We start from the raw sequence: 23,940 nt of genomic DNA on the forward strand, positions 1-23,940 counted from the left end.
CAGTAGCTCTTGCCTCACATTCACTTGTCAATAGTGGTGGGTGGATTGTAATTATATTTGTGGACACCACATCCATTGATCAAATGTGGGGTCATAAAAATTCTGATTAATAAAACATTAAACATTCTGATTAATAGTGAATGGGTTGCAGTGGGTGAAATAACACACCATTTATGGGGAAGATAAATAACTGCCCAAATTAGAAACAATAAGTGCATCTCCCCATAAAAAGAGCTGCTGAGCATTTATCCAGAAAGCACAGCAGCTTAATTTCATTGATTTTTTTTTTTTTTTTTTTTTGAATTCCCATTCCAAAAGTTCACACACACATGAATGTTTATTTCAGAAGCTAAAAGTTAATTTCTTTTTCCCCTGAGAGTTTTCACTGTCCTTAAGTTCATAATTACAGCTTTTATTTTTGCTGCGTAATGTCCCACAATATTGCTGCAGTTGACATTACAAGCTTCTCTAATCTCTAAAGTAAATTGTTGTAGAAAACACGACCATGGGTCAATAGCCATGCTAGTTACTCTGCGAGGCTGTATATAACCAGGCTTTAAGCTAAATGTTAACATCAGTGTGCTAATATGCTAATAATGCCACACAGGGAAAACAATTGATCTCCTTTGACTTTATATTGCATGAGGGTTCTTCTTCTCTCTTTTGTCTAACTACGTTACTGCGCCCTGAACATCTGTGTCTCATCTGTTTTCAATGATTGAGCACAAGAAAGCTTTCAGGGCTTTCAAGCCCCATATGTGTGTGTGTATATATACTGTATATACAGTGTATATGCTGTAAAGTAAAAATATGAAGTTGAATTTTAATTTTAGCTTTACTCAATTTACAAAATGCAAAGTGAGAGAACTGAAGAAAATTCGGAATTAAATCAATATTTGGTGTGACCACCCTCTGCCTTCAAATTAGCATACATTTTTCTAGATACACTTGCACACACTTTTTGAAGGAACTTGGCAGGTAGGTTGTTCCAAACATCTTGGAGAACTAATCACAGATCTTCTGTGGATGTCGGCTGCCATGTCAGATCCTTCCGTCTCTTCATTTAATCCCAGACAGACTCGATGATGTTGAGGTCAGGGCTCTGTGGGGGCCACACCATTACTTCCAGGACTCCTTTTTCTTTACACTGAAGATAGTTCCTAATGACATTGGCTGTATGTTTGGGGTCATTTTCCTGCTGTAGAATGTCCTGATGGTATTGCATGACGGATAACTATCTGCCTGTATTTCTCAGCATTGAGGACACCATTAAAACAGCCGCCTAAAACTTTTGCACAGCACTGCATATATCAAACAAATTTTCCATACCTGAACTTCAACATGTCCCCGTTTTGATCCTCACCAGAAAAAATCTTATGTTTACTGTAACAAAATATGAAGCTAAAGACAAACAAACATGGGATAGTTAACACTGACTGCTGCAGATTAAGATGGTATACTTGCTAAAGAAATGACGCGTCGTAAAAAGAAAATATCGGAGAGAAATTATTCAATTGAATGGATTAAATCATTTGATTTTTCACATATTTTTTATTTCATACTCTGTCAGATTGTCAGTTATTACCTAATGATGTATTTAACAATTTAAACGATTTTGATAATGTAATGATGTTATTCTCTGTAACTATTGAGTTGCTAAAATTTCTGTCAACCTGGATACAATCAAAGTTTCTCCTTTGTTTTGTTAAATGTGATTTCATTTGCAAATCTTTTTCTCTGTTACCACGACCTCTTGCATCTTTAAAAAGGAATACACTATCAATGCAACGATTGTTTCACAGTACATATCAGGTATGTATTCTAAATCTCTCCTACAGATATTCAGGTATAAAAAATTCCTTGAGAGAGTACATCCTGCTATGAACCTGACTTGAACAGGTGCAAAACTCCTTAAACAATAACATTTTAGACCTTGAAGTTTTTTGCGTTGACAAAATATAATTGCTTTGTCACTTTCTGGAACATTTTGGCGCATGGAAAGGGTCAAATTAAAGATTTAGAGTACTCGCCCCCCCAAAAATTGGGCCCATATTCATAACACCCTGCTTTTAATGCAGCTTAACTTGGTATAATGAAAATAAATGCTTTGGATGAGTCATCAACACCATCTGCCAAATATAAGAAAGAGAATTAATGTGATGATTTTAGTGATTATAATACTCCTAGTGAGTTTTGAGTGAAAATTAAAGCAATTAAGTCAGAATGACAAGAACACTTGAGGAATTTTGACTGTTAGTAGGATGCAAGCCCGTGCATGCAGATGATGAAGAACATGGTGTAAATGCTATAACTGGCTGGGATTGAGTTGCATACATAAAGAAAGATGGTGCTAGTGATGATGATAATGCCAATGATACTTGTAGAGAAAACGCTGTTGCAATTGGTCTGATAATTGATATTTCATTCAGGCACTTTTCAATTATTAATTCCCATCATTTCAATTTGAATTGCAGGGCCCTTGTCCATGCCAATTCATCAAGTATGAAGTGTAATCCTTGCTTATTACTTCTAATAATGTCATTTTTCTGTCTGCATAATAATTACTTCCACTGTTAGGCTACAATTTTCCTGAATTTCACATTAAAGCTGATATTTAGGATATTAAAAAAATGAATGAGAGGAAAAGTAAGGCTTCCATCGGTCTTGATATGTGGATCCTTAATCAGATCCACAAATAATCCTGGACCATTACAAAAGGTGATAATACATCCTAAACTGTAATAGTCATGTCCATTTATTCTCTAATTGAGGTAATTCATTGTGAATTATATTTCTGGGAAATTCTGGCAACTGTTTTTTTCTGAAGTCCCCCCTTCAGGGCCTCTGGAACTGCCTTAAAGACCTATGGAACTCATTCCACTTCCACAAGGACCTCCAAGATGTCCCCAGGACATCGTTTGGGAACTGCTGTAGGTAGTTGGAGGCCACTGAGGTTAGTGGGCGTGTATGCTGTGGCATCGCTAAGCTGTGGAACAAAAGGGTAATACATCTCAGTTAGAGAGAGGGAAGCAAAGTCCATGTCCCTGTGTGAATTAGGCTTGTGACCAGAGCCCCCATTGTGTGTGTGTGTGTGTGCATTTGTGTATGTGTGTGTATGAGAGAATCAACCCCAATTCCCAGAGCCCGTTGGCCAGCTGCTATGCAGCAGAGAACAGGAGGCCTGTGTTTGCCTCTTGCCCAGTCTTGATTGTCTGAGCAGGCCGTCTTGTTTCTCTCGTAACCCTCTGGCCCATTAACAGGACTGACACATGAAACAAGAGACCAAGCAAGACACACACACTTTTCTCTTACACAGTTTGTCTGGACCTTCTGCTGACGATATTTATTCCCCTTTATTTGTTCATTATTGTTTTTCCAACTTTGGCCACACATTTGATGATAAGAGGCCACTGCAGCAAAGTGATCTAATGAATAGTTCAATAGCACTACAAAGGAGTCTTCACCAATGTCCTTTAATTTCCCTTTACCATGCCAACTGTGCGCGAGCCTTACCGAATATTAAGCACTGTAGTCTCTGATCAGGAGAAACTTTGGAGTTGCAAACATCATATTGCAGTTTAGTTTGAAAACTCTCACAAGCTGGTCAGATATCTAGAACTTGCTTGATCCACTTCAAACTTCAACACTAACAAGTCTATTTTTTAGCAAATAGTAAACAATTCCTTCCTTTTTTTTAAAATTTAAGGTATTCAAAAGGAGTCTGGAAACCCCAACTGTACCATTGTTGTTGATATGATATGATTTGTCCCTTGAGTGTGGCTGCAACTACGAAACATAGAAAAACATAACATTTTGTTCTTGAGAGAGAAACAACAAAAGGTTTACGCTTAGATCACACTGCACAATATTTTTTTTGGCCTTTTCATGATGGCTATTATGCCAGCTTAGGTGATATTAGAGTCATAAATTCCTGCCAAGACAGACACATTGGACCCTGACCAGTCATAGCTTGTGGTCTTTCATTTGCATGACACAATGAGGTGATCAGGGAGACAGTTCCAAAAACAGACAGAAAACTACAATGTTACACTGTTAACAAATTTGACAAAATAAATGCTGTTGCTTGTTTTTACTGCGATGGATGCTCTCCCTGCAGAAACAGTTTTTCCTACAGTACAATCATGAAGGCCAGCAAATGGCTCTTCTGAAGGGAAGAACACAAGCCCATGAACCGAAAAAGAAAAGAAAAAGCTCCCCCTGACATTTGATCCCACCTTCCATCTCTCCGTCTTCTTACTTTTACTCCCTCACTGCCTTAGTGTATGTGTGTGAACAAAAACAAACCATCTAAAGGAGGCAGAGATAAAGTACTTGTAGCTTTTGTGTGCTACCAACAAACCACAGTTTTGCCCTTAAATACATCTGTACTGTAAAAAGCAGCTGTGAAATCCACAGTTTCTGCACAGTAAATTACTGTATACAATTTCACAGTATGATACTGTGTATTTACATGAAAATTACAGTAATCAAAGAGTTACTGTGACAACCACAGTAATGAAATCACTACTGTAGAAAATCAAAGTAACCACAATGTACTTTAGATAATGACAGTAACAACTTATTAATCGTAGAAAATCACAGTAACAACTTATTTACTGTAGAAAATTACACTAACCAGCATGTACTTTACAGTAATCAACAATGTATTGTTGAACACTGGCAACACTAGCTGGAAGTGGCAGAAAGAGAAAGCTATTAACGGCTGCTTCCAGATTTCTGGTGGCAAAAAAACCCTCAAGTGACTGCAAAAGACCTGCAATAAGACTTGGTGGCAGTAGGCACTGAGGTTTCAGTTTCTACACTAAGTACTAAACGCTGCAGGCCTCCAGTGACATACACCACTGCTGTTCCAAAAGCACAAGACGAGCCTTCTCCATTATGTTCAAAACAATATGAATATGCAACAGAAGTTCTGGGATTCTGTTCTGAGGAGCAATGAAACAAAACTGTCACTTTTCGGGACTATGTATCAGCAGTATGTCTGCAGGAGGGAGAATGAAAAGAACACTCCGTCTACAGTGAAGCATGGCGGTGGCTCGGTGATGCTCTGGGGCTGCTTTGCTTCTTCTGGCACTGGAAACCTGCAGCGTTTAGAGGGCAAGATAGATTAAACCAAGTATCAAGAAAACCTAGAAGAAAATGTCATGTCATCTGTGAGGAAGCTGACTGTTGGGTGTTGTTGGACCTTCCAACAGGATGATGATCCCAAGCATCCCTCCACCAAGTCCACCAAGGCTTGGCTTCAGAAAAAGTTCTGGAGAATACTTGAAGGTGAAGGTGGTTGCAGCACACACGCCCAAGAATATTAGAGAGCTGGAGGCTGTTGCCCACGAGGAGAGGATACCTCAGGAACGCTGTCAGAACCTGATGTCTGGCTGTTCATCATGTTTGCAGCTGGTCATAAAACCAAAAGAGTGCTCTACTAAGTACTAAAAATGCTTGTCAGGAAGGGGTTGAATAATTTTGAGACTGTAGTAGTCATTAAAAGTGATATATTGTGTTGGATTTGGAGAAACCACCTGTGATATTAGTTGTGTTGAGCTATTTAAACTGTTCTTGTTTGAGTTGTTCATTGAACACAGCTCAAAATTTGTAAATGTTCCCAAAACACATAATTTGAAATAGGTGCCACTGTAACCCTGAGCATTGATGCATCCTGCAGCTCATCTACAGTGGACTACTGTAAATTTGAAGTTTACAGATAAATTGTGGGATATTTACTGGTAGTATGAGGAGATGTGTCTCATTCTATATTAAATAATGTTTCAGTGTTTTTGTCAGCTACTTTTATGAGCACAACGTTAGCTATTAGAACTGATGTAGATGTAGTTATATCTCCGCTTCTCCTCCGCTAGCTGCATATCAAGGTCAGGTTTGGCTGGCTGTTACTAATGCTAATCTAGCTAGCTTAGTTAACGTCATCTGTAACATTAACCACTGTTAGGTACAGTTATATAATGTTACTTAGCAGAAAAAGGACGCCAAAGCTTTCGGTAATAATCAGTTAGTGGTGCGTTTTATTTGTGTAGTTTCTCTTTCTCTGCATTATACTAACTGATGTGATAAGAAATGGCGGGTTTTTTTAATCCATTTCTGGACCACTGTGTCACTGCCTACTTTTGAGTGATTCAGAACTTATATTTGTTTCGATTATCAAGGTAACATTTAGACTTTGTGGTTCAAAGAAATGTAATGAATCTCCCTGGGGGTTAACCAGTCAGATGTGGAATTGTAATTATCTTAATGCTACTTCTGCTAACATAACTGGGCAGCTTTTTTCAGCATTACCGTCTGCTTTGTACAGTTAAATCATGGATGTGTGATCAGGGATTGCAGTCCATCCCAAGGCAAACTGTACCTGTGTGCTAAATGAGGGTATTTTTGCAGTTGCACAGTGTATTGAATTGAACAAATAGAACTAGAACCATAACTAAGTTAATAGTGCCCTTTGAAGGGCGATTTGGGGGAATGTGAGTCTCCTTTGGTTGGCCTTTGTTCAGTGTTTTGTGGTGTGAGACTTGATTGGCTCACCATTTATTCCCGTTTTGGATGCTAAAGTTTAGGAACCTTTTGATATTAGCATGGTTCGAGATTTAATAGTCGACAGTTCTGTCATTTGAAGTTTGTGCCCTGGAGTGTCTGTGACCTTGTATCTGTTAGGTTAGTGTGGCGACCTTTGATGTGGAGGAGTTTTGTCAAGGGGATTTTGATCGTTGTGACCACAGAAAATTAAAAAAGGATCAATTTCTTACTGTGGCCAGCACATTTGAAGTAGAAGTCGGCCTGCAAGCGCAAAGGTTGGTCATTGTATAGGTGTTGGTTGAGGTGTTACACTTACCAGACCCAGTTAAAGAGCAGGGGAGGGATAGGCAAGCTAAACAAAGGGAGCAAGAACTTCAGGTGGAGCTGGCCCACATTGCATTAGAAACAGAGAAGTTACAACACTCCAATTTGGAGTTGTTGTGCTTTGATATTGGTACTTGCTTGAGGTTAATGCCCAAATTTAGCCCCAAACAAGTGAGCGTTTTATTTGATTCCTCTGAGAAGACTGCAAAAGAATGACAAGGGCTTGAGGAGCATTAGACGCTCATCAAAGCAGAGACTATGTGAGTAAGGTGGTTTTGGCTGCTTATCAGTTGGTGCCTGCGGCTTACCAAAAACAATTTCAGTCACTTAGGAAGAGGAGTGATGAAACTTTTCTTGATTTGACAAGTAGTTGTTTTTGATAGTGGTAAGAGTCGAGGGAGGTTTTCTTTTTACAGGAGCTTCAGAAGCTAATGCTATTGGAACAATTTAAAAGAAGTATGCCACAATATATTGAAGCCCACCTTAATGACTTTGAGGTTAAAGATTTGAGAAACACAGCCATGGTGGCTGACTCGTATGAACTGACTCATCATGACTTGTTCGGGAGAGGAACGCCAGGTAAACGTGAGAAAAAGGCAGAGGATTGCAGTGCACCTATGCAGCCTGCTGTAGTTCCCAGTGGTTTTCCCACTTGGTTTCAGAATTAGTTGAGGATGGATCTCTCCCCCCCGAGATAATCTGCCATTATTGTAAAAAACCTGGTCACATTAAATCTGCATGTCCCGCCTTGAGAAGAAAGGAAGGTAGTAAAGTTGTTGCGTTTGTAAATGTCCAAAGTGTGGCCGGGGGTTGTTCCCCCTTTTTGCCACTGCTGGGCACTGCGCCAGCGGTGCAGGTACTGATGGCGGGGCGGTGCCAGGGGAACTTTTAAGTTCAGGGCTGTGGCGGCAGTACAGGTCTTTTCCGCTCCTTGCTGACTCCCGTTGTGACTGGTGCGGCGTGGCAGCCCCTTTGTTTGGTGCGTCCACCGTGTGTTGGTGATTCCCATTCGGGCACCCTGAGTTTCCTCCCATGTAAGTGGTTCAGGGAAGCTGACCGTCGCCTGGACCCGTTTGTAAGATAAGATTAATAGTGTCACACACCGTTTGGAAATGCGTGGCCGCCCACGCCTCGTGACACAGGCCTTATGATGAAGGCCTTCACAAATTAAGTTGTTCCTTTTTTCGTTTGATTGTCTAACAATAGATTTAGTAATTTTTGTTTGGTATTTTGGTTTCATTTGTATTGTGTTAATCTGATTTGTTTGTATATTTGCATAAATTTATTTTGCTTCATTTATTGTTTTTTAGTTATTAAATCATTGTTTGGGGATTTCTTTGTTTAGTCCACACCAGTTTTTGTTTTGCTGTGGGCTGACTGCGGCAGTTACTCCCTGGTGGTGATGCGTTCTTCACGGTCCCCTCCCTGCTTTTTGATTTGATTTCATTTGCAGTGTCACGGGTGATTCATTTGAGGGCCTCCTTCCTCCTTCTTGGTTATCCTGCCGCATGGTAAGCCCCCAGCCCTGTGGTTTTAAATTTTTCTGCCCATTTTATTGAGTGTTTGACCTGGTGTGTGATTTTGTCTATTTTCTTATGATCAAATTTATTAATAAAATTGATTTTTGAAAACACGTCCTGCCCAGTGGTATCTGACCTGCGTGGCTAAGTTCATGTTGACTTTAGATCAAGGTTTCCTGAGCTTCTCTTGCCACAAAAGGAAAGAATAAGGGCAGGCAGAAATCTTGGTTCCACTGGCAGTTTTAGCACCATCAGGATATGAGGGTTTTGTGTGAAAGGGTACAATGCCTGTACTTAGAGAAATCAGTGCTTGTCAATTGTTGATCTTGAAGGGAGTCGTAGACTCCTACTTCATTCTTGGATGCCTCCGCATTAGTTAAAGGTGTTGCAAACCAGTTTGCTTCTGCTCCCCTCCATCATTTTTTTTCTGAAAACTTATTTGGTGAGTGGGCCAGCTGTTTTTAACACCTTCAGCACACCAAGAAGAGCTGGGTGAAAGTGAGGGAGGAGTTGGGTTCCCTGAACCAGTACCAGCGTGGCTATAATATTCCAAGGTAGTTGAAAATGTGTGGGAACACCTGGATTATGTGACACCAGACCAAGCTCAGGATATTGTGAGGTTGGTTAAAAGACATGTTGCTCTTTTTAAAGACACAACTGGCCTTACTGGCCTGGTTTCACATGATGTGGACTTGGAGCTCACCTTTGGTGCTGGCCCTTAAGCCTGATAATACAGTGTGTTCATGTATTGACTTTTGAATTTTAGAAGGGACAAGTCACTTACCTTGGTCATCGGTCAACTTTGCAAGGGTCATGGCCCCTCTGACAAATCTTCTAAGAAGAGGGGTGAAGTTTGTGTGGAATTAAGAATGTCAGAGGGCCCTGGACAAAGTAAAGGCTATATTGTCCTGTGAACCTGTGCTGAGAGCCCCAGATTTCACAGCCCTTTTCAGTTAGTAGACACCTCACACTGCTTGTGTTTGCTGCCCCTCTGTGTATATTGTTACCTCTTTTCAAGTTGTTGGAAATTCCTTTGAGCACAAAGCTGTTACAACAACTCGAACGGATGGCCAGATGGGCAAAAACAAAAGCCAAGTTGTAATAAAACATTAATACATAGCTCCTTTAATATATGTGAACTACTGAGAATGGAACCGGTCACTTGGTTTATTCAAGGGTACTAAAACTGCTTGGTTAGGGGAGAATTCTGACAATGGCTAAATAATAGTGACATATCTGAAGTCTATCAAGATTTTGAAAGTAACCTTTTTTTTTTATACCCCAACTTTTTTGATTGTTTGACTTCAGCAGAGTGGTATAACCAGTGGTTTCCAATTCGCCTTATCCGCCGATAATTTTGTGTCATATAAATAAGAGAAAAGGATTAGAATCTGTTCTCAACTTGGCCTATCCTTTTCATTAAAAAATATATATTTCAGATATTTATTTGAAATAATCTCATAGCACTTATGGAGAGCTGTAATTAATCTTTCAGCAAAACTGTAAATGATTAATTTTGATGGACTCACATAGGTTTGCACCTCACTGTATATGCATTATAAAAATTTGAAATTGGTAAATAATAGTCATTACAATACAATAGGTACAATATACATAGATGGGTGCTGAATGCTCTGAAGCAAAGGATCAGGAGAACACAAAAAAAATAGCAATGGGTCTGGGTCCATTGTTCAGTGGGGAATACAAGAGAGCCAACAGTGACACTATATCCATAAGCCCACCCATTTGCCTTACTTAAAAGTGAACACGATTTGCAGCTTCATTGTATTCTGTTGTATTGAAGCCAACATTCATGAAGAATTTGGTCTCATTCCATTATGACTGTTCTACAGTCCAAAACAGCAGATACTACAAAAAAAACAAAAGCAAATCCCTCACGCTTTGATTATGTGAATGACTGACACCAAAACTGGTTTCCCTTTAGTTTCCCTTTAATTTTCTCTTTAATACCCTAATGTAGCTGAGTTTTTTTCTGCCACACACATTCAGTGGCAGATAAAACTCAGCTACATTAGGGGCTTTTATTCAGTTTTCACTGCAGACACTGTTGCATTGGCCCACAGTAACTGCTGTTCTCACTGCTTGACTGCCTGAAAATACTGAATCAATTGTTGATTTTCACATTTATCATAATGGGATGGATGCAACTACACTACTCACAAAAAGTTAGGGATATTCGGCTGTCAGGTGAAATTTCAGGATGAACCACCACCAATACATTTCCTGCTTCAGTTAGAATTGGTATTTAAACAGTCCTCCTCATCATGCTGTTCACATTCTGACATCATGAGACCAAGACGACACCATCAGCAGCACCTCAACACTGGAGGCTTCAAACAGGAAGTCCTCAGACAGAAGTGTCCACTGAGCTTAGAGGGTCACAGAGTGTCATCAGCAGGTTGCAACAGAGATACAGAGACTGGAAGAGTCACAGAAAGGAGAGGAGTGGACGTCCTTTGGCCACATCCCAATTTTACGTTTACCCTCGTTTACCCTCCACTGTTGTTAGATTTTCTTTCAATAAATTGTTTAAGATGAAGAAACTACCATTGCATGCTGATACTTAAATGTCCTACTTTCATGATATAATATCACTGTAGCATTAACTTTTTACATTTTCCATAAATTTCACCTGAAAGTCGAATATCCCTAACTTTTTGTGAACCCTGTATAAACAGACTTAGAGAGACAAAGAGATTATCTATAATGTAACATAACCTGCTGTTGATACAACCCACTCTCTTAGAGGTTTGAGTCACAAAATGCAAACTATGGATTTGTGTTTGTGGACGTGAATTTCACTTTTTTTTCCGTGTCCCTGAACACAATTTTCAAACTAACGTATTTCTATGGGATTATCTTTTCTCCTGTCTGTAGGACGTAGAAAATGTAGACAATCTGCTAATTAATATGATACTAACATCGTTTACAAAACTGAATTTATTCATAAATCATCTAGAGGTAATGCAATTGCTAATTCTGTTGTGCTGAATATTTGATTTGTGGGTTATTTATAGATTAAATACTTCCTCTGAGCCACAGACGCTCACATAAGTAAGTACGTGTAAGTGTTGAGTAAAGTAATCTAACAGAGGTCCTACTGACAGGAAAAAAGACATGATGCAGACACGAAAAGATAATACCATAGAAACACATTAGTTTGAAATCTGTAGTCAGGGACATGAAAAAAGAGAAATTTGCATCACTGACACAAATTCATAGATTAAATTAGATTTTGTGACTATTTCACAAACGTCTGTGAGACTGGGTTGTGTAATGTACTGAAAATGGTGAATAAATTAGCTATAATAATGATATCACATCTCCAAACACAGTGCAGCAATGTTTCTTTTTGCATATCCACTCAGTCACAGCTGAACAATGGTAAACTCCTGCGACCAGCTGGAGATTGCAACTATATAGAAAATGCATGCGTGCTTGAATTTGTTCATCTTACAGGCTTCGGTACAAGAAACTTGAGACATAATGAATATTCACACACTGGAAACGTAGCATAACCTTACTTTAACAAGAGTGCCAAAGTCCTGACGTCACTTTTGGCAAGTGTCACCGAAATTACATGTAACTTTTCATTAAATATTTCTTTCATCTGCCCTTCTGAAAAAAAATGAAACATGTTCCCTGGGTGCTCTATTCATAAAGTATCAGAACAGCTTTTTCTTAGCATTTCGCTGGTGGCAGAGACAGGAGGTGCATATCTGTTTTGGTCTTAGATGCTGCAAAATGAAAGCGAGAACCTTTAATAGTAGTATTACCACAGTGTAGAACTACTCTGTTACAAATATAAGTCCTGGATTCAAAATCTTAATGAAGTAAAACAACAAAAGTAGCATCAAAATGTACTTTAAAAAGAGAACGTCCTATTCTCGTTTCGAATGAATAACAGAGAGAAAACAAAATGAAACCAGCAACTTTGCACCAGAACTGGAGGTATCAGCACTGGCCTTCAAAAGCGTCAATCGGGTGCTCCCAGTGCGCACACTCTCCCGCCCACAAACATCTCTCTTAACATCCACTCCCCTCTCTCTTTCCATTCCGCTGGAACTCTCTTACTCAATCTCTGTCTCCCTCCAGCCTCTCTCCACCCACTCTCTCCCTTTTCATCTCTCCCTCACACATTCATTGCCTTCCGCCACCTACTCCCCCCGTCCTCAAACTAATTGAGGCAGGTGGCCTCTTTTATTCCCTTTCTCTAAACCTCTCAGCGCTGCAGTTGCCAGGCATCTCAATTACATTGTGTGTGTGTGTGTGTGTGTGTATGTGTGTTTATCTGTGATTCTTCTTTTGTATTGAATCCGAATTCACTGCTGTGGAAGGAGTCCTAATGCAATTGTGTGTGTGTGTGTGTGTGTTTGTGTGTGTGTGTGTGTGTGTGTGTGTGTGTGTGTGTGTATCTGTAAGTGAGCCGATGAACATGAAAGTGAAATCCTAATGGCTCTTTTCTCTTCCAGCAGTGGCCTCTCCAAATGCCACTCTCCGGACCTCAATATGCAATTAATCAATTTACCTTGGTAAGAGGATCTATTTATACCTCCATGCACACACACACACACACTCATGCACAGTCTAATGGTAGCTCGAGAACACAGTTGGGAACATTGCATCCTGCAGGAATGGGATGGACAGAGTGACAGAGAGAGAATAAGGCAGAGGGAGAAAGATGTAACTACAATGGATCCTGTCAATTGAGAAGGAGTCATTGTTGGGCTGACAAAGTTAACAGTCCCATAAATGGCTCCCACGAAGCACTGATGCATCTCAACAACCAGTCAGAGAAAACAAACCCGCTAACCCACAATGTGAACGTCACACATTCACTCTAAAGCGGGATAACTCTAATTGTCATGACAGTGTGACTTTTCTCCCGTCAAAATAAAATCTAAATGACTTTTATGTTGAAGTTAATAACTTCAAATTGTGCACAATTTCTATTCATAATTTCTATTTCTATTTTTCATACCTTCCAGGAAGCCTCTGGTCTTCGTTTGTCTCAGTGTGGTCTGAGAATCCATTCACAAAAACCTGAAACATATTAAGGGAAGATGTTCCAACCTAGTGAGCATTTCCATCTTGTCCAAATGAAAGCTGCAGCATTAGGTAACCCAAAATAAAACTTATTGTAATGGGTAGAACTTTAATGATCTGACTGTGATTGATTTATCAGCTAGTCATGACTACCTGCGACTCACAGTTGGGGAAACACTGCTTTAAAAAATAATGTAGTTTTTCTCGTGCTTGCAGGTTTATTCTGAGAATCAGCCTTGATGACTCCAAATACACATCGAAATCACAGATCAGCTGGAAATCTGGCAAGAAGGATGCAAAGACAAAGAACCAGCTTGAATCCTTCATGTGGACTTTGGCAAAACTAGTCAAATGTAACACATTTTGTTATGCTTTTCAGCAGTATGATTATGTTAGTCACGCTAGCAGCATGGTGATCCTCTGACTTTATCTAGCCCCATTATTAGGTCAGAAATGTCATTTGTTAACCTCGTTGTCTATACATACAAAATGAAATACTAATTTGCATTTACAATTCACCTGCATTTACTTGTGGAGACATTTCTGACAGCAGGAGAAATGTCATCAGATTTCCTCAAATGTGTTTAGGCAAATTGTGAAGTCAACGCTTTTACTATAAAAGCATGATTTCACTAAACCTGTGACTTAAGGGAATTAAAGAGACGAATGATGTCAGGTCTGTGCTGTCAGATATGACATGCTCCTAAGAGTTGGTCGGGATGAGTGGAGGAATGCAAAATTCAAGAAATTCATGGCAAAGCATGTCCAAATGTCTGCTGACCAAACCAACAGGCAACAGTACAGTGCAGGCTTAGAGCCTGGCAGTCAACTGCTAACTTCTTCACTTTTAAAGTTAGGTCTCATCACCTTTATCATACTGTTTGATAGAGCAGATGACACCACACCATGTGTGCCATTTGTACATATATATTTCTAATCATGCCTCTTATTTGTTTTGTTTAGTTTGTGGACCATCTGTAGCATTGCTAGTCCTTACTTGGGTTTATGTTTTGTTACAGTTGTTGTTGTTACAGTTACATCATCACTTTCTGATGGGAAAAAAAGTGAACAGACAAGTATTGTTATAGATTCCATTCCCGTTTAATTTTTTGGGTTAAATATGTGCTTCCATGCCAGGAGTTAAAACAGGTGGCAACTAAACATTTTCTGCTTTTATGGTCTTAATGTTGTTGATGGTGATATGGTTCTTGTTTGTACTCGTGATGTTTACTGAACCAGCAGAATGAAATATGGCCCACATTTATTTATTTATTTCTGTTTAACTTTTGCATTTCATACGTAAGTTATGTTTATACATTTCACTTTCATTACATTTCTTCATTTCATAGTTGTTCATATATTGAAGTGGTTAAAAATTGAAATCTATGCAGTAGAGATTTGATGTCATTTTGTCCCCAATATCTGTCTGCACCACCAACTTTACCATCTGTTTGCCTCATTTTGAGCATTTGAGTCTTTTTTCTTGTGTGCTTCTGGTCGCAACATAAGGAAATGTATATATAACAACAAAACAAACTACAAAAATTAATGCAGAAAGGAAGTCCATTGGAATTAGTTTTCAATGACAATTTCAAAGAAATCAGTGTTGTTGCCAAACAAATGTCAGCACAAAGATTGATCTGGAGTTTTGGGTCCTTGGCAGCAAGAGTGCAGGCTCCTTTCATTTTAAGTCTAGATGAAGGGACTGTGAGGTTGTGTGCAGGAATATAATTAATTGATACATGCTGGAGTTGGACCATGTAATGCTTTAAAAGTTATGAGTGAAACCTTAATACCAATCCTGAAGTTATATTGAAGCCAATGAAAAGAGGATAAAATGGTGGGATTGTGATCTCTTTTTTGATCTGCTACATTTTATATGACCAGATGGTGTGAGTGAGCTTTACTGTTGAGGGAGATAAATATTAAATTATAATAATCAGTTCTTGAGAAAATAAATGCTTAAATAATGTTCTCTGAGTCAGATATTTGAAACCATTCCATGTTGATGAAAACAGGACCAAGCTATTTTGTAGACATGATGATCGAAAGTTAAGTTGGAATCAAAAAATGCTTTTAACTTTACTTTTAACAGAAGACTCTACGTTAGCAAACATTGAAATCAGGTATGCCTAATGACCTGATGACCTGATTTTGTCCCAGAGTCTGTCAACTGATCTGTCAAACTGATTTTAGATGTTTAAGGTTTATGAAACCCAGGACCAAATTAGTCACACATTATGTCATTGTGTTACTTACTGATGGAATTGGAAAAATGCTGGGATCCCCCTGGACCCCACTCAAAGACCCCTGGGGTTCCCAGGCTCCACTTAAAGAATCACTACTTTAAAGGAGTCAGACTGTGGGGGCTCCTGGTTTTCCCAGACATATAAAGATGTGTGTCATCGGCATAGCAATGAAAAGGGATTTTATGGTTGTGTATTCATCTGCCAAGTGGAAGCATGTAAATGCATAATAGGACAGGATATAGGACAAAGTCTTGAGGTACTCCTCAGTTCTCTGTGGCAGTAGATGATGTGAAATTACCAGCAGTGATTGTAAATTGTCTGTTTTAAAGTTAAGAGATGAACCACTTTGTGTGGTGTCATCAGGTGGTGGTTCTGGTTTGTTTTTCTAGATTCATCAAAGTAGCCATCTTTTGCTTTGACAGCTTTGCACACTCTTGGCATTCTGCATCAGCTTCATTCACCTGCAATGGTTTTCCAACAGTATTGAAGGAGTTCCCAGAGGTGCTGAGCATTTTTTGGCTGCTACCCCTTCAATCTGCGGTCCAACTTACCCGAAACCACCTCACTTGGTTTTATATCGGGCGAATGTGGGGGCCAGGTCATCTGACGCAGTCACTCTATCACTCTCCTTCTTGGTCAAATAGCTCTTACATAGCCTGGAGGTACGTTTGGGGTCATTGTCCTGTTGAGAAACAAATGATGGGCCCACTAAGTGCATGCCAGATGGGATTGAATGTCATTGCAGAATGCTGTGGTAGCCAAGCTTGTTAAGTGCACCTTGAAAATTACGTTCTGTTGCTGTACTATTAGAACTATATTGAAGTATTATTATTATGTCTAATGTAATGATAATAGTAATAATAATGGCAATTGTGGTGAAGATGAAGATAGTGACAATGCAGTATGTTTATATGACACTTCATAAACCTCAAAGACACTGAAAATATTTAATGACTCCATTGTTTAGTGATAGTTTAGCAATGCAACACAGCAGTAAGCAACTGCAACCACTACAACCACGAGAGGAAGAGGAAAAAGCAGTTGGGGTGACCAATGAAATTAGTGGAGAGTGTGGGCAAGGCAATGCAATATGTTACCATCTTGGGAAAAGTGACACCTCAATATGAAATGATTCCTTACAATAATGTTTGGTCGCCACTTCATTCCACCTCATCTCCTGTCCTGTGGAACAGATGAGGGCCCTGCTGCTGGTCCTTCCCGTGTAGCTGTTTCATGTGTTTCACAATGCTTTGGAGGCAATTTTGATAGATATGTCATTTCACATTGTGGCTATGATGCTAATCGATGTATGTTATACAATGCAGATATTCTCCAAGTGAGATTCCTGACTGACTGCCTTTCATCTGAACAACTGCTGATATTATCTTAAACAATTCTTAAACTACATTAGTTGTCCTCACCATTCTTTTGAAATAAATGAGATGTTTCTCAGTTGTTTCTGTCTGTTTGCTTTCTTTGTCTTTATGTTCTTTCTTTTCTTTTTTGGTTTTCACTTTCTCAGAAGAGCACATCAGGCCTCCAGTATCAGCACTCACTCAGCTGAATCAGAGGGGCCACAGAGAGCCTCCTTTTTTTACATTTATTGGATACAACGTTCAGTCTGTCAAACTACTTATTCAGCCCATTTTAATTAGTTTTGACACTAATTAGTTAGAAATATAAAACTCCAGACAAACTTGATTCTGGCATTTTATTCCCACCGTATTTCTCCATGACATGGAAAAACTACTAATGAACACCATTTAAATTAGTTAGAAGCTTTCAAAAAAGCTGGTAAGTGTTGTTAAACTTTACCTTTAGTTATTCTGTTCTCATCAAATAAAGATGTTTTCAGTCAGAGGAAGCCATGGTTACACCAGCCATGGTTTTAGAATTTCCCTATGGTAGACTTTCATTCACTTTGTAAACAAAGCTTGATCTGCGCAAAAAATCTCTCTGTTGAAGAACTTGTTTTCTCATCCTCCCACTGAGAGGTTTTTGTCCCTTTCATCACATTCTAGATGAATTTGCTCAGAGGGAAAAGTCAAATCCATTAACTCTGTAACTGAACCTGTCACACAGATTTATTTGATGCAGTCAAATAAATTTGTGTGACGGGTTCAGGGATGTGGTCGTATAAATATTGTATAATTAATAATGATGTAAAAGGGACCATGATGGTAACGGTGATAATAATCAAGAGATCAGGATTGTGTCGGCTGGCAACACGAAGACAAGAGGGAACTGGGATGTCAAGACTCATCGTCTTGTAAATAAGATCTCCAAAACAGATACTTTAGATGGTGAGACGTCGTTCAGGTCATTGCGGATGTAGGTGAGGTTTGCAAGAGAAGACCAGCGACCAAAGATTTTGATGATGTGGTCTAGAACCTGCTGTCTAGAAGTGGTTCAGTGTGACATGAATGCCCAGAGTAAAGCTCAGGAGATATTCTGGATCTGAGTAAGACTTGACTAAAGTGGTGGTGGAACCAGAATCCTGTAGCAACTTATTCCATTCTTAACCAGCTAGTCTTAAGTTTAGGTCTCATATGGGCTTGTATGGACTAAGATAAGAGTTGAGCCGAAACGGGTAAATGGGTTGAGGCGCACCTGACTGGTTAGTCTTGCTGCATTTAAGGTGAAACACAAGTGTGTCAGAGGAATCAATGGAAATATCTGATATTAGATGCATGACGAGATGGATCATAGTGGAGGGATGATGCGATGAACTGTGAGCAGCACAGGAAACTGAAGAAAGCCAGGAGGAACATGGATTTTAGGACTTTGTCTATGAAAGGAGACAAATATCCTGTGCGGAGAGTTCTGAAGCAACAGGAGAGGAGGTCTGATGTGAGGGGTGTAGGATGCGGTTCAGCTGATATGGGTGTGGAACAAGGCCGGACATGGTGCATGGTGACAGTTTTAAGAAGAGGTCGATTCCATTGATGTAGACCTGACCAGTGGAAGAACTGGAACTGGTGCTGGGCCAAAATTGTCTGCACAAAATGCATTATGCTAATTCTTCTCACCATAGATCATCTACATGCCTATATGTGTCATTACTAATTCTGCTTTACTAGATATTTGATATACACAACCCTGTGATGTGTACGTCTCCATATAAACGGTGGATGTGGCTCATTGATAAAGATGCTAATTTAGCTATGAATAACGGATAAAACGCCTGATTGTTTTTGTGAGGAGGAAATCATTAAAACTGATGGCCTTAATAATAGTCTTCTGTATTGTCGAGCTGTCAAGGACACAGTTGTGTTTTTATATTGAGAAATGTTTAACAGGAAGTGACAGTTTGTTGTTTTCACCACCATAGAAACAATCGAGCTGCTTTCTCTATTGAAAACATTGTATTGTTGCCAAACACACGTTTTTGACCGACAGCGGTCAAAAATAAATAAAGAGAGGAAAACAAGGATATAATCTTGTGGTAAAATATTGAGTAATGTACCAATTGCAGTTTAAAAACAAATATAGAATGAGAAATAACAGCACAGCTTCTGTGCTCCCAGGTCCTACAGGAGTCCTATTGACAGGAAAAAAAAAAAGATGTGAAATAGACACAAAAAGATAAATCCATTGGTTTGAAATTCATGCTCAGGGACATAAAAAAAATGAATTTATAAATTCAAATTCTGTCACTATTTCACAAATGTCAGTGAGACTGGGTTGTAGAATAATTTTGGCAACAATAGAAGCTAAGGACAGGAGCACGATAAGACAGACATATAATCCACAAGATAGAAATACGAAAACTAAAAATGTGAAGATAAAGATATATGAGCAAGTAAAAAGGAGAAGTTGAAGGTGCAGATTAAAATGAAGCGGCCCAGGCTTTGACTCAGCCAACCCACTGAAAATGTCAAAGGATCTTTGAAAAGAAGTAGATTAGATGAGCTGCATATGCTAGTACTCGTACCGCTGGAATTCATGATATCAAGATAATGCAAAATCATCTGTTCTGAATTGACTTGGAAAAGGGGCAGAAGAATTCAACAAGGGCAGTTAAGATACTCAAATGTACTGTAATGTCATGAGTGTGTTATGAGAATTTGTTATATAAAGGCTAGAGTCCTTTTAATTATAATATTTGTAATTATGATTGAGAGTGTATCAGTTTTGGAAGAAACGGCTGGCGTTACTCCATGAATGGACAGAGTATACAGTGGAAAAAGCAGAACGAGTACATAAACTGGAGACTGGAATACTAAATCTCCTGTGCACAAGACTCCAAGAGCTGGCAGTAGCAAGTAGCAAGAGAAGCACGGTATTGAGGAGTCCATAACTCCTCATGGTTTAGTATTGATTAGCAAGAAGTCTACTCTGGCTTTAATGGCAGAGGCAATGTGGAAACCAAAGAAGTGCAAAGGGGAGGTGAGGTGCAGCATCTGACATTATCCCAGTAAAAAAAAAAAGTTCTTTAAGACAGACCAATAGTTCAGTGGTGGAATGAACTTTAGCTGAACTATACACTGCTGAATATAAGAGACTGGGAGTAAGAGGAAGAAGAGTCATAAAAAACTGGAAAAAAAAATACGGCAGCTGGCAAAGGAAATTAGGGTTAAAGTCTGGAGCTTAGCATACTGCATGTACAGAAAGACTTGCTATACCATTTTTACGCCATAATCGAGCTCTAGCTGTGAATAGCAAGGAGAGGGCAAATACTTTTGCATTGGGACTTCAGGTAATGCACAGTTGAGACCATCTAAGTGTGAAAAATGAGAAGTGAGAAACTAGGTGGCAAGGATGAAGCCAAGTAGCAGGAGACAGATGCTGTTAATGCTTTCATTCAAAATGCAAGAATCAAAGTGGGTAAATCAGGTAACAACGCTGGGCACATCATATCCACTATTAAGGCATCTTGGAGACTTATTGGCAATAATGCATGTGGTCAATTAACCCACTCGTTATGTTTTAGCAGCGTGTCGGGCTTTGTGCAAACATTCATGGTGCCCAGGTGATAAGTCGTGAATTTGGAAGTTTGGGGATCCTCTGACCTGTTACCTAGTTCATTCAGTGGGTTAGAATTTAACATTTGACCGATATCTGCTAATATAATGGCATTTCCATGAGCCTCAGCTTTATATTGTGCCACCGAGTCGGTTAGCATAATAAACTCTAAGTATGTTAGTAATGTCATTGTAAGTAACTTACTATACTGAGGTAAGCAAGCAGCCCAAAGCACAGAACTCCAAAAAGAGTGGCTTAGATAGTATGGGAAACTGTTGAAACAATATTTTAACAACAGATCAAAATAAGCCCCATGATGCCCTAGTTCTGTCATCTGAACCATCTCAGTTTGGGGCTATAGATTACAAAACAAAAAGTTACAAATTGGGAGCATGTAGTTTAACACATTTTAACACTCAGATAGATAGTCTATTTTAGCAGTACCAAATGGCTGGACTACCCCTTTAAAATACCTGTACACCACCACTATACACCGGCATCATCTGTCGTTGTATTTCCATCGATTGGTTCATTAAAAATAATGTGTTGTTCCTACACTTTGGTTGTCTGATCAGCAGACATTGGTCTCTCTGGATATATAAGGTATGTGCATCATTTAATTAGGGTGATTACTTTGTGCTGTCAGCCATGACTGCTGAGTTTAGGGTTTGCAAATCTACATTCTGTCTTGTGGTTATTTGGGAACATAATCCAGCATGTTTTAGTGGCAGTTGTTGTCTTTAGCCCCCTGCTAAACTCACTTCTGGTTCCAGGCCACGAGATGTTTTAAAGCACAGCTCTGTGCTGCCTCAGCTTTAAGCATGGTGCACACATTATGTTATAGTGAAAATCACCATCGAAATGGGATCTGGAAGCAGAGTTCTTGGAGGACAGATAAACTCTCAGTACTCTCTGTTCTAACCAGGAGGTAGTCTTAAACCCACTGCTTCTGTCTCTGATCCACCATCTTCTCATCACCCTCTCCTGAAGCACGGAGAGCAATCACAGACTTCCTCTGATTCCGTTTTTATTTCCAATGTGGGACATTAAGAACCACATAACATATTTTAAAAAGGCTCTTTTATTCTGATTGGTGTATTAACTTCAACCCAGCCAAGGGAAGAATGTCATTTGCATTATTTGCAACATTCAGGATTCATGAACTTCTTATTATGAGCCTGCAATGTGTAACTAATGTTATTATTTCTCATAATGGTTATCTTAATTGTTTCATCAGCTTAATTTGCCCAGTCAGACGTTCATGTGCATCACCATGCCGAAACATACATACATATTTTTAGCCATGTCATGTCATCATTTAAGCTGAAATCAAAGTTTTGAATTTGTGCCGCTGACCAACAGCAAGCCCTCTTGGCAGTGCTGATCTTTAAAAAGGTAAGGACAGCCGGAGTGAAAGGCAGAATACAGAGAAAATAGAAAGCACCTTAGTGAGCTTGCATGTTTGTGGCTTGTTAACAAGGCACAGAGGTCCTGTGAGTAGCCCCCAGGTCAACGTGCTTAAGAATCTGCTGTTTGAGTTTGAGTCCTACATCATACTCGTAGTTTTCAGCCAAACTTGGAACGTTTATTTAACATGTGTGATTTTGAGTGTATTTAGTTTTAGTTTGCTCCTCTCATTGCTGTAAAGTAGACATGGCTTTCTCGCACCATTCAGGAATTAATTGTTAACGTTTGAATAAAACCTGCTGACATTTGCGGGGCTGTTTGCATGTGTTCCCAGCACCGTCGGTCTAATCTGATCAAAACGGGATCTGAAACCAGGTTTTCCAGGCCCTCGAAGGACCTGATAGATGTACGCACACATGGCAATTCTTGGAAATACACAAAGAAGTACACTACACACACACACACACACACCTGTGCTTGCCACTGACCCCCCCTCAAGCTCAGCCTGACTAAAGATGATTAGTAAGTGTAAAGCAGCATTAAACATAATTGCTTCTATTAGAAAGCTCTGCCAGGCTGTGCATAGACTCCTCTCCTTCGCTGCTCTTTCTCTCCCTGTGCTCCCTCTCTACTTTTCCCAGCCTCTCCCTCCCTCCCTCCCTCCCTCCCTTTGGTCCCTCTGCTACCCACACACGGCCAATCTCAGCTGGTTGCAGACTGGGAAGTGACATTCGGAAAGACCATTAAAAGTGCTCATTATTGGAAAGAAAAGGAAGGCAAAAATCAAAGAGAGAGGCGTTTCTAGAGAGAGGAGAGGGTTCCCTGATCTGTTCTGCAATGATCCCCCAACTTCTACACATTTGTTTGTTTCTTTCTCTTTCTTTTTCTTTTTGTTGTCCAAAAATAAATCATGTCAGCTGCTACAATGCATTTCACTTGAAGTAATGATGAATGCAATTTAATCAGTAGAACAAGTAGATGAAGTCTCTTTGTAAGTGTCATAGGAGCGCACAGACAGGGCGGCAGGCTTTTTAGGCATGTACGCTGAGAGAATTGACATATTGTCGGACCCAAGAGTACCTCACATAAGTAATCCCAATTTAACCCCTGGAGATCCATCCATCCATTGTCTATACCGCTTATCCTTAACCATCGCGAGAGGCAGGGTACGCCAGCCAGTCCCATGGCTGACACATGGACAGACAACCGTTCGCACTCACACTCACACCTATAGGCAGTAACTACATAATCTAACATGCACGTCTTTGGACTGCGGGAGGAAGCCGGAGAAAACGTGCTCTCAAACTCTCAAACCCAAACCTGGAACCTTCTTGCTGTGAGACAACAGTGCTGCCCACCCTGGACATGGAACTCTCAAAAAATTATTTTCTCATCCAAAATATATAATCCTTATGATGAAAGTTCAATTCAAATGTGAACATTATTTTATTTTCATAGATTTATGATAGTTAAATAAATTGCTGTGCTTTTTGGATTGTTGGCCAGAAACTCTACATTAACTAACCATAATACCATAATCATTAGTTGCAGCCCTAGATGTTACAATCAGTGGTTCAAGTCACTCCACTTTCAGTAATTGGTTTACTGATTAATTTAACAACTACAGTGTACTTACTTACTTCTCTACTGCAGCAGTATCCACAACAGTACCCAGAATCTGGATAATTCTAACTTTTTACTATATTATTCTACTATATTCTCTTCAAAGGTTTATATGGAAATATTTTCAAGCAAGAACAAGAGCATCATATTTTTCCAACTAGCTCGGTTTCCCACCAGGGCAAGAACAAGAGAGCGCTAAGTGAAATGTCCACAATGAGACATTCAATCAAAGGCTGAGGCAG

The sequence above is a fragment of the Pempheris klunzingeri genome, chromosome 9 (assembly GCF_042242105.1).
Source record: "Pempheris klunzingeri isolate RE-2024b chromosome 9, fPemKlu1.hap1, whole genome shotgun sequence".
NCBI lineage: Eukaryota > Metazoa > Chordata > Actinopteri > Acropomatiformes > Pempheridae > Pempheris > Pempheris klunzingeri.